This window comes from Mobula hypostoma, chromosome 11 (genome assembly GCF_963921235.1).
Source record: "Mobula hypostoma chromosome 11, sMobHyp1.1, whole genome shotgun sequence".
Classification (NCBI taxonomy): Eukaryota; Metazoa; Chordata; class Chondrichthyes; order Myliobatiformes; family Myliobatidae; genus Mobula; species Mobula hypostoma.
This window is the reverse complement of record NC_086107.1, coordinates 6,098,915-6,111,941: the sequence shown is the minus strand read 5'-3', so window position 1 is coordinate 6,111,941 and position 13,027 is coordinate 6,098,915.

Genomic DNA, 13,027 nt, shown 5'->3' with positions numbered 1-13,027 from the left:
ATGGTCAGCACTTAATCATTAGATTTTCAAGATTGGGAAAACAAGAGTGAGACAAGACCGTGACGTCCAAGTACCCTGACGAGTTTATCATGAAGCAGGCAGTCTTGCCTCTACCCACCAGGACCATTCCCTCTTCTATCTTCAGGGAGAAGATACAGGAGCTTGAAAACCCAGACGACCAGACTCAAGAACAGCGTCTTCCCAGCTGCTGCCAGACCCTTGAGCGGTCATGTCTGTCACATCTCCCTCCCCAGTGGTGTTGCCTCGTTCTCCAGCCCTCAAAAATCTACCTCTTCCATTATTCTCACTTCACCGTTTCTTTTCGCACTAACTCAGTTTGCACGACTATAATATTCTGACATTCCCCCCCCCCTTCCTTTCCAGGCCCCTCCATAGTTACTGCCTGACCTGCTGAGTTCCTCCAGCACGTTGTGTGTGTCGCTCTGGATTTCCAGTATCTGCAGAATCTCTTGTGTTTATGATTTGCTCCACTCTGTAGCTTTGTACTTCTCTGTGTATTTGTTATTGTACTGATTATTACAAAGCCAAATGTTTACTCTGTGAGTTTCATACAAACAATGAATTCGATTGCACCCTGGTGTAAATAACAATACAGAAATCTGAATCAGAACCTAAATGAGCTAGAGTTGCCACTAGAGGGCACTCTCTCCCTCTTCTCGGCCCCAAATCTGAGACTACCTGATTATTTTATTTTCCGCTGTTAAAAGTTCTGGGAAAGAAATTAAGTTGGACCAACCTTTTAAAGTGGTGATTAACTCTCTGTCTTCTCAGAACCTAGGTTGTACTCAATGCTGCAGCTCATAAGCCAATGGAATATTTTCACTGTTTGGGCCGTTGGTGTTCAGATTTCAATTCCAGTGGCGTCTGTAGAGGTTTGTACCTCCTTCTGCTGAGTGTGTGGATTCCCTCCGGGTGCTCTGGTTTCCTCCCACACTCCACAGTCCAAAGTCATACCGGTTAGTAGGTTAATTGGCCATTGTAAAGTGTCCTATGATTAGGCTAGAGTTAACTAGGTGGGTGGCTGGGTAGTGTTACTTGTTGGGCTGGAAGGGCCTGTTCTTCGCTGGAGAGAAAATACTTTTTCTAAGAATATCTGCAGTCTTTTTTCCAGGGTTGAGGAATCAGATCAGAATCAAGTTTAATATCACCGGCATATCTCATGAAATCTGTTGTCTTTGTGGCAGCAGTACAATGCAGTGCGTGACAACAGAGGAAAAAGACTGTGGATTACAGTGAGTGTGTATACATTAAATAACTAAATTAAATAAGTAGTGCAAAAATAGAAATATAAAAAGTAGCGTTCATGGGTTCATGGGTCCATTCAGAAATCTGATGGCAGAGGGGAAGAAGCCCTTTTGGAATCGCTGAGTGTGTGCCTTCAGGCTCTGTATCTCCTTCCTGACGGTAGCAATGAGAACAAGGCATGACCTGGGTGATGGGGATGCTTAGTGACGGATGCTTTTTTGAGACATCGCTCCTTGAAGATGTTCTGGATACTGTGGAGTTCAGTGCTCTTGACGGACCTGACTAAGTTTAAATCTCTCTGCGGCTAACTTCGATCCTGCGCAGTAGCCCCAACACAACACTCCCCCCACCCACCCCCATACCAGACGGTGATGCAGCCAGTTAGAATGCACCCCAGGGTACATCTGTAGAAAATTTCAAGTGTTTTTAGAGACATACCAAATCTTCTCCAGCTCCTAATGAAATATAGCGCTGTCGTGTCTTTGTAACTGCATTGATATGTTGGGTCCAGCTTTGACCCTCAGAGATATTGACACCCAGGAATTTGAAATTGCTCACTCTTTCCACTTCTGATTCCCCTATGAGGACTGGTGTGTGTTCCTTTGTCTTACCCTTTCTGAAGTCCACAATCAGTTCTTTTGTCTTACTGACATTGAGTGCCAGATTGCTGCGACACCACTCAACAAGCTGATATATCTAACTCCTGCACGCCCTCTCGTCACTGTCTGAAATTCTACCAAAAATGGTTGTATCATATGCAAATTTATAGGTGGCATTTGAACTCTGTCTAATCATGTAATCGTGGGTGTAGAGAGAGTAGAGCAGTGGGCTAAGCACACATCCCTGAGGTGCACCAGTGCTGGTTGTCACGAGGTGTTGTTTCTGATTGGCACAGATTGTGGTCTACTGGTTAGGAAATGGAGGATTCATCGCAGAGGGAGGTACAGAGGCCCAGGTCCTGGAGCTTTTCAATCAGAACTGCAGGAATGATTGTGGGAATCGAGAATAAGAGGCTGTAGGTGTAAGGTGAGAGGGGAGAGGTTTGGTAGGAAGAGGAGGGCAATGTCTTCACCTAGAGGGTTGTAACTATATGGGATGAACAGCCAGAAGAAGTAGTTGAGGCTGATACATTAACGACATGAAGAGTCACAGAGTTCTGGAGCCGCAGCACAGAAACAGGTCCTTTGGCCTGTCTAATCCATGCCGAACTGTTTTTCTGCTTAGTCCCATTGACCTGCACCTGGACCAAAGCCCCCTATTTGCCTCTCATCCATGTACCTATCCAGATTTCTCTTGAATGTTGAAATCAAATCCACCATTTCTGCTGGCAGCTCATTCCACATTCTCACCACCTCCGAGTGAAGAAGTTCCCCCTCATGTTCCCCTTAAACAGTTCACCTTTCACCCTTAACCCGTGGCCTCTAATTCTAGGCCCACCCAACCTGAGGGGCCAAAAGCTTGCTTGCATTTATCCTGTTTATACCCCTTATAATTTTGTATATTTTGCTTTACTATGCTTCAGGGAATAAATTCCTAACCTATTCAACAAATCCATATAATTCTGGTCCTCAACTCCTGGCAATCCCTTGGAAATTTTCAAGCTTTTGATATCTTTCCTGCAGGTAAGTGACCAGAATTGCACACAATATTCCAAATTCTGCTCCATCAACTACCTATGCAACTTCAATGTGGCCAGCTGGTGGCGCAGTGAGATCAGCGGCGGACTCCAGAGCGAAGGTTGCCGAGTTCGAATCCAGGTCGGGCCACCCCCGAGCACGCTTTCCATCCGTGCTGGGTTGAGTGTCGAGCTAGCCACTCGGCCTCGTAAAAAATACAAGGGTCGAGTCAGGAACGTTCATAACGTGACCCGGTTAATCCTGACACCACGTGCCAGACAAGAATGGCTGAATGTCTGGTATGATAAGCTTAAAAAAAACTTCAATGTAACACCTCCCAACTCCCCTTCTCATTTGGACATATGTCTGGATAGGAAGGGTTTAGGGAGACATGGGCCAAATTTGTGCAAGTGAGACTACCTTATATGAACATCAGTGGTCTCATAACCAGGACTTGTGATCTCATTTGACCACTCACCACCTGCTCCCGTGGCTTCACATGTCCCTGATTCCGGGGGGGGGGGGGTGCGGTAAGAAAGTGCTACATCTTACCCAAGGGTGACCTGCAGGCCAGCAGACGGAAGAACGAATTCTGTAGCTGTGGGTTTTTATGAGATGGGATTGCTAACGGAGTTCGTAGCGGGTTTGGTACTGCCCATGGCGGAGTTAAATCTGCTTGTGGAAGCATTATTTCAGTGAGCGGCTGTTCAGTGAGGCGTTGGAGTTCTTCAGGTGAACTTGGAGATGGTTTCCTCTGCTGACCCCACTGGGGGTTTCTGGTCTGGCGTTTTGGGTCTATTGGTGTCTCTTTCACAGAGGGAGTTCAGAGCTTAATCAGGTCTTTAGTTCACCAACAGTTGGTAAAGAAGGTATATGATTGCTTGCTTTCATTAGTAGGGGGGCTGAGTTGCAGAGTTAGGAAGCCATGCTACAGCTTCAGTCAGACTTACCAGGCATTGTGTGCAGTTCAGATCGTCCCATTGCAGGAGGGATGGGTGAGTGCCAGGGTAGTGTGGTTGGATTATGAAGACACGTAGTCCTCTTTTATTGTCATTTAGTAATGCATGCATTAAGAAATGATACAATACTCCTCCGGTGTGATATCACAAAACACAGGACAGACCAAGACTGAAAAAACTAACAAAACCACATAATTATAACATATAGTTACAACAGTGCAACAATACCATAACTTGATGAAGAAGTTCATGAGCACAGTAAAAAGTTCAAAGTCTCTCAAATGTCCCACATCTCACGCAGATGGGAGAAGGAAGAAAAACTCTCCCTGCCATGCCCAACCACAGTCCGACTCTGAGTCGTCCGAAAACTTTGAGCTCTGATCAGCTCTCTGACACCGAGTACTGAGCACCATCTCTGTCCAAACGATTTGATCTCAATCTTGGTCGCCAGCAGCAGGCAAAGCTGGGGATTTGAGGCCTCCCCTCCGGAAGATTCTCGATCGTGCAGTAACAACAGCAGCGAACGGGTGTTTCAGAAATTTCTCCAGATGTTCCTCTGTGCTTTCACGTCTGTCTCCATCAAATCAGAATTGTCCACGGCCCCTATTTAACGGATACGATATCATTTTCACCGGAGGGCTGCGCACGCGCAGGGCGCTGCTCTCTCTCCTCCTGCCGGATTTAGCGTGGCACTATTTCAGCTGAGGGTGGTGGAGTTTGGAGCTCAATCGTGCCATCCTCTATCGGGAGTTTGTTCCGCTTTCCTCCTGCAATTCAAAGATGTACTGGTTAGTAGGTAATTGGTCATTGTCAATTGTCCTGCGATTAGGCTCTGGTTCAAATTGGAAGTTGCTGGTGGCTCGGCTCAAAGGGCTGGAAGGGCTTGTTCTGTGCTGTATCTCAATAAATAAAATAAAATAACTGTGGAGATTGTGGAGAGGGCTACCGGGATGTGCCTGGATCACAGTTTATGCTGTAATGAAATGTTGAACAAACTTGGGTTGCTCTTAGAGCATCAAAGGCCGGGAAGAGACCTGATAGAGGTTTTTAAAACTAAGTGAGGCAGGGATAGTGAAGACAGTCAGAATCTTTTGTTCAGGGTAGAAATGTCAAACAAGAGTGCACAATTTTAAAGTGATTGGAGGAAAGTATAGGGGGGAATGTTAGAGATAACAAGCCTGATAGAGTTCTTTGAGGAGGTGACCAGGCATATAGATGAGGGTAGTGCAGTGGATGTGATCTATATGGATTTTAGTAAGGCATTTGACAAGGTTACACACGGTAGGCTTATTCAGAAAGTTAGAAGGCATGGGATCCAGGGAAGTTTGGCCAGGTGGATTCAGAATTGGCTTGCCTGCAGAAGGCAGAGGGTCATGGTGGAGGGAGTACATTCAGATTGGAGGATTGTGACTAGTGGTGTCCCACAAGGATCTGTTCTGGGACCTCTACTTTTCTTGATTTTTATTAATGACCTGGATGTGGGGGTAGAAGGGTGGGTTGGCAAGTTTGCAGACGACACAAAGGTTGGTGGTGTTGTAGATAGTGTAGAGGATTGTCAAAGATTGCAGAGAGACATTGATAGGATGCAGAAGTGGGCTGAGAAGTGGCAAATGGAGTTCAACCCGGAGAAGTGTGAGGTGGTACACTTTGGAAGGACAAACTCCAAGGCAGAATACAAAGTAAATGGCAGGATACTTGGTAGTGTGGAGGAGCAGAGGGATCTCGGGGTACATGTCCACAGATCCCTGAAAGTTGCCTCACAGGTGGATAGGGTAGTTAAGAAAGCTTATGGGGTGTTAGCTTTCATAAGTCGAGGGATAGAGTTTAAGAGTGGCGATGTAATGATGCAGCTCTATAAAACTCTGGTTAGGCCACACTTGGAGTACTGTGTCCAGTTCTGGTCACCTCACTATAGGAAGGATGTGGAAGCATTGGAAGGGGTACAGAGGAGATTTACCAGGATGCTGCCTGGTTTAGAAAGTATGCATTATGATCAGAGATTAAGGGAGCTAGGGCTTTACTCTTTGCAGAGAAGGAGGATGAGAGGAGACATGATAGAGGTGTACAAGATAATAAGAGGAATAGATAGAGTGGATAGCCAGCGCTTCTTCCCCAGGGCACCACTGCTCAATACAAGAAGACATGGCTTTAAGGTAAGGGGTGGGAAGTTCAAGGGGGATATTAGAGGAAGGTTTTTTACTCAGAGAGTGGTTGGTGCGTGGAATGCACTGCCTGAGTCAGTGGTGGAGGCAGATACACTAGTGAAATTTAAGAGACTACTAGACAGGTATATGGAGGAATTTAAGGTGGGGGCTTATATGGGAGGCAGGGTTTGAGGGTTGGCACAACATTGTGGGCCGAAGGGCCTGTACTGTGCTATACTATTCTATGTTCTATAGGTTTCTTATACAGAGAGTGGTGGCAAGTGGAACACCCTGCCAGGGATGGTGGTAGAAGTAGATACATTAGGGACATTTAAGAGACTCTTGGGCATGTGGATGAAAGATAAATGGGAGGGAAGGGTTAGAATAGTCTTGGTGTAGGTTAAAGGGTTGGCACGATATTGTGGGCTGAAAGGCCTGAACTTTGCTATACTGTTCTGTTAGCTCCAGGGTCATTTGATCCTGAGAACACCTTGACAAAACAACAGAGTTGACGTTATCTGAAATAAAACCAGAAAATATTGGCATTAACCAGCAAACCAGTGTGAAGAATTAGTAAAGTTAATGTTCCAGTTAATATTCCTTCATTATTACATTATTGTATTATGTGGCCATGATTATGTGGCCCCTTCTGAAGCTGGAATTAATTGTCCATCTTGAATTGAATATTAATTGAATCACTTTTTCGACCATTTCAGTAATTAACCCCCTCATATCACTGGAGTTATATAGAGGTGGCAGTCAGTAACACAGGGTACAGCAATTGGTCCATCCCCACCTTGGGTGCTGGTGGTAAGAAGTTTTCATGTTCTTCCTGTGACCACATGCTTTCCAAAATTCAAAGTAAATTAATTATCAAAGTATGTATACCATATACAACCTTGAGATTCATTTTCTTGCAGGCACCCACAGGAAATCAAAGAAGTATAATAGGACGCATGAAAAACCACACACGACTGACCATAGGACTATGAGATATAGGAGCGGAATTAGTCCACTTCGAACATCGAGTCTGCTCTGTCATTTCATCATGGCCGCTCCACTTTCCCTTTCAACCCCAATATCCTGCCTTCTCCCCGTATCCCTTTGTGCTCTGATTAACCAAGAATCTATCAGCCTTTGCCTTAAATATATCCAATGACTTGGCCTCCGGAACCACCTGTGGCAATGAATTCCACAGATTCACCACTGACAGGCTAAAGAAATTCCTCCTCATTTCCAGTCTAGACGGACACTCCTCAATTCAGAGGCTGTGTCCTCTGGTCTTAGACTCTCCCACTACATCCACTCTTCCAGCAGAGTATTACTGCACAAGTGATCTGTTGGGAAGTTGTAACTTCTCCCTGTGACAGTGTGGAATTCCCCCGGGTGCTCTAGATTCTTCTCACATTCCAAAGATGTACGGGTTAGTGGATTAATTGGTCACATGGATGTAACTGGGTGGCCGAGCTCATAGTCATAGTCATAGTCATACTTTATTGATCCCGGGGGAAATTGGTTTTCGTCACAGTTGCACCATAAATAATAAATAGTAATAAAACCATAAATAGTTAAATAGTAATATGTAAATTATGTCAGTAAATTATGAAATAAGTCCAGGACCAGCCTATTGGCTCAGGGTGTCTGACCCTCCAAGGGAGGAGTTGTAAAGTTTGATGGCCACAGGCAGGAATGACTTCCTATGACGCTCTGTGTTGCATCTCGGTGGAATGAGTCTCTGGCTGAATGTACTCCTGTGCCCACCCAGTACATTATGTAGTGGATGGGAGACATTGACCAAGATGGGATGCAACTTAGACAGCATCCTCTTTTCAGACACCACCGTCAGAGAGTCCAGTTCCATCCCCACAACATCACTGGCCTTACGAATGACTTTGTTGATTCTGTTGGTGTCTGCTACCCTCAGCCTGCTGCCCCAGCACACAACAGCAAACATGATAGCACTGGCCACCACAGACTCGTAGAAGATTCTCAGCATCCTCTGGCAGATGTTAAAGGACCTCAGTCTCCTCAGGAAATAGAGATGGCTCTGACCCATCTTGTAGACAGTCTCAGTGTTCTTTGACCAGTCCAGTTTATTGTCAATTCGTATCCCCAGGTATTTGTAATCCTCCACCATGTCCACACTGACCCCCTGGATGGAAACAGGGGTCACCGGTACCTCAGCTCTCCTTAGGTCTACCACCAGCTCTTTAGTCTTTTTCAGATTAAGCTGCAGATAATTCTGCTCACACCATGTGACAAAGTTTCCTACCGTAGCCCTGTACTCAGCCTCATCTCCCTTGCTGATGCATCCAACCATGGCAGAGTCATCAGAAAACTTCTGAAGATGACAAGACTCTGTGCAGTAGTTGAAGTCCGAGGTGTAAATGGTGAAGAGAAAGGGAGACAAGACAGTCCCCTGTGGAGCCCCAGTGCTGCTGATCACTCTGTTGGACACACAGTGTTGCAAGCACACGTACTGTGGTCTGCCAGTCAGGTAGTCAAGAATCCATGATACCAGGGAAGCATCCACCTGCATCGCTGTCAACTTCTCCCCCAGCAGAGCGGGGCGGATGGTGTTGAACGCACTGGAGAAGTCAAAAAACATGACCCTCACAGTGTTCGCTGGCTTGTCCAGGTGGGTGTAGACACAGTTCAGCAGGTAGAAAATGGCATCCTCAACTCCTAGTCGGGGCTGGTAGGCGAAGTGGAGGGGATCTAAGTGTGGCCTGACCATAGGCCGGAGCAGCTCCAGAACAAGTCTCTCCAGGGTCTTCATGATGTGGGAGGTCAATGCCACCGGTCTGTAGTCATTGAGGCCGCTGGGGCGCGGCGTCTTCGGCACAGGGACGAGGCAGGACGTCCTCCACAGTACAGGAACCCTCCGGAGCCTCAGGCTCAGGTTGAATACATGGCGAAGTACTCCACGTAGCTGAGGGGCACAGGCTTTGAGCACCCTGGTACTGACACCATCCGGTCCTGCAGCCTTGCTCGGGTTGAGACGTTTCAGCTGTCTTCTCACCTGTTCAGCTGTGAAGCCCACCGTGGTGGTTTCATGTGGGGAAGGGGTATAGTCATGAGAGCAGGGTGGGGGACTGTGAGGAGGGGTAGGAAGGGAGAGTGGAATATGCGTTGGTTGGGGGCCGACAACAGATGGCTCATGTGGGGGGTGGGCAGGGGCCACAATGTCAAATCTGTTAAAGAACAGGTTAAGTTCGTTGGCCCTGTCCACACTGCCTTCAGCTCCTCTGTTGCCAGTTTGCCGGAACCCAGTGATGGTCCTCATCCCCCTCCAGACCTATCTCGTGTTGTTCTGCTGGAGTTTCCACTCAAGTTTCCTCCTGTACCTGTCTTTAGCCTCCCTGATCCTGGTTTTCAGGTCCCTCTGTATTGCCCTCAGCTCCTCCCTATTTCCATCTCTAAACGCCCTCTTTTTAGCGTTCAGGATGTCCTTAATGTCCTTTGTCACCCATGGCTTGTTATTTGAATAACAAAGGACAGTTCTTGTTGGAACACTACAGTCCACACAGAAGTTGATGTAATCAGTGATGCACTCTGTGAGCACATCAATATCCTCTCCATGTGGCTCACAGAGTGCCTGCCAGTCTGTCACCTCAAAACAACCCTGGAGCGCCTCATAAGCCTCCTCCGACCATTTCCTCACTGTCCTCGAGGTTGCAGGTTTACTCTTCACCAGAGGCACGTAACAGGGTTTTAGATGCACCAGGTTGTGATCTGACCTTCCCAGTGGGGGGAGGGGAGAGGAGCTGTAGGCATCCTTAACGTTAGCGTACATCAAATCCAGAGTCCTCTCCCCTCTGGTTGTACAGCTCACATACTGCGTGAAGTTGGGCAGTGTTCTAGCCATGGTAACATGGTTGAAGTCACCCGAGATGGTAATGAGGGCACTCGGGTGCTGGGTTTGTAATCATGGCCCGGAAGGAACCTGTTACCATGCTGTCTCTCTAAATAAAATTAAAATAAGTAAAACCAGCAAAGACCAACAAACTTCTAATGTGCAAGAGGGGGACAAACTGTGAAATCACTAACAAGTAAACAAATAATACATAGAACATGAAATGTAGAGGGGGAGGGTCTCGGCCTGAAACGTCGACTGCGCCTCTTCCTATAGATGCTGCTTGGCCTGCTGCGTTCACCAGCAACTTTGATGTGTGTTGCTTGAATTTCCAGCATCTGCAGAATTCCTGTTGTTAACGTTTTATATTCTGTCTGGGTAGCCTCCAACCTAATGGCATGAACAACAATTTCTCCTTCCGGTTAAAAATAACTTACCTCCCCCTCCTGTCTTCTATTTCCCACACTGGCCCCTTACCTGTTCACACCTGCTTATCACCTCCCCAGGTGCCCTCCTCCTTCCCTTTCTCCTGTGGTCTCCTCTCCTATCAGATTCTTTCCTCTCCAGCCCTTTACCTTTCCCACCCACTTGGCTTCACCTATTCTTTATACTTTATTGTCGCCAAACAATTGATACTAGAATGTACAATCATCATAGCGATATTTGATTCTGCGCTTCCTGCTCCCTGGATTACAAATTGATAGTAAATATTAAAAATTTAAATTATAAATCATAAATAGAAAATAGAAAAATGGAAAGTAAGGTAGTGCAAAAAAACCAAGAGGCAGGTCCAGATATTTGGAGGGTACGGCCCAGATCCGGGTCAGGATCTGTTCAGCTATGCTCCTGTCCCTCCCCCACTAAGATCTTTGCTTGCGTCTTTCTATAGATGTACAGTAGAGAGCATCCAAACACGCAGTTTCATTGCGTAGTACGGAAACCACACTGTGGTGGACAGGAAGGCGCTACAACGGGTATTTAAAACTGCCCAACACATCCTGGGCACTTAGCCCAGCAACGGTCGAGGACATATATACAAAAAGCTGCTGTGAAAGGGTCAGTAACAACATGAAAGATCCCCTCCCCCACCCCGCTCACGGACCGTTTGTCCCACTCCCATCAGGGAGGAGGCTACGTAGCATCCACACCAGGACCACCAGACTCAAAAACAGTTACTTACCCAAGCAGTAAGGCTGATCAACACCCCCACCCACTAACCCACCCCTCCACACCCCCAACCACCACTGCTTTATCATTCCCTGTCAGAGTCACCTTATGCACAGACACCAGTGTGCCTCGAGTCACTTTATCGACATACAATCAGTCTGTGTACAGTACATAAGCTAACTTACGTATTTATATTTATTGTGTTCTTTATCTTATGGGGTTTTTTTGTTCTGGATTTGGTCCGGAGTAATAATTATTTCCTTCTCCTTTACAATTGTGTCCAGGAAATGACACTGAACAATCAACACAACAATCACCTGTTGATATTGAGTTGCTATGTAAGCAGCGAGAGGACTTTTATAGAGGGATTGTATTCACAGTGTGCTAGTGGGTGAGAAAACGAATGTCACATTTTTGAATCACAGCAGTGGTGCTGATGAAGGTCCTCCTGCCTTGCTGGGTGGGGAGTTTCATATTTAGACCCAGTGGCGTGACAAATTGTTGATATCTTTCCAAGACAGAATGATGTGCTTCTTGAAGGGGAACCTGTATGATGAAGTTCCTCTGCAATAACTTCCAGAATCAGATTTATTATCACTGACTTAGATGTCAAAAATCTGTTGTTTTAGAGCTGCAGAGACATAAAAATTATTATAAATTGCAGAAGCAAATACAGAATAGAAAAAGGAATAGTGAGGAACTGGTTGTGGCTTCCATACCTGATTGGTTTCATGGGGTAGGATGGCAAGGTAGTGTATCTACAGAACCTGCAGTAAGATCAGGGTTCAGTCTCAACTGCTATCTGTAAGGAGTTTGTATGTTCTCCCCATGTCGTTGTGAATTTGGTATTTCAATAATATTTGCGTAATCTTTTATAAGATTACGCAAATATTATTGAAATATATATGTTAATTGCATATGTCATCACGCTACCATGTGATGAGTGCGTGCCTTGCTTAAGGTAAATATGAACTACACCCATGTTTTTGGATTCCCGTAAATTTCTTGGAATTAATTGAATGTTTTGAAGTTACAAAACATACCGCACCAGGTGGGTTTCCTTCAGGGTCTTTGGTTTCGTCCCACAAAGGCGTATGGTTAGTGTTGGTGAGTTGTAGACCTGCTATGTTGGCTCCCAGAGCATGGGAGCTTCTCAGCACATCCGTCGCCGGATTGATTCGGTGTAAACACCACATTTCATGGTATGTTTTGATGTACCTACGTACCTGGGCCCTCAGCTTCCAGTGAAGCATAGGCCACTGGTGACCTTCCATCTCATTGTCCAAGGTCGATGGAATGGTTGGAGTTCGCCAATGTTTCTGTCATCCGTTGTATCCAGTATAGAGTCTGGCCTATACAGTTTCACCATTGTTGGCTGACCTTACCCATTTCCACCTCTCACGATGGGGATGTAGGGTTGGACTTTGAGAGGCATTTTGAATAAAACTGATCTTTTTTCATAAGACCATTAGATGTAGGAGCAGAATTAGGCCACTCAGCCCATTGAATCTGTTCTTCCAGTCCATCGTTGCCCATTTATTTCCCCTCTCAAACCCATTCTCCTGCCTTCTCTCCATAACCTCTGACACGGTTACTAATCAAGAACCTATCAGCCTCTGCTGTAAATAAACCGAATGACTTGACCTCCACGGCTGCCTATGGGAATGAGTTCCACAGATTCACCACCTTCTTGCTGAGCAGCGGTGTGGAGCTCTCCAGCACACTTTCAGTCTGAGTCTCAGCCTGGAAAGGGTCCCGACTGTGTGGAAAACATCATGTGTGGTCTCAGTACCCAAAAAGGGCCAACCAAAAGCCTTGAATGACTACCGTACAGTGGTCCTGACCTCGTACATCACGAAGACCCTAGAGGGGCTGGTCCTGACTCGTCTCCGACGCCTGGTCAGATCAACCCTCAATCCCCTGCAGTTTGCCTACCAGGAGCACGTCGGAGTCGATGATGCTGTCATCTACCTGCTGAACAGAGCCTACTCCAATCTGGATAAGCAGGACAGCACTGTG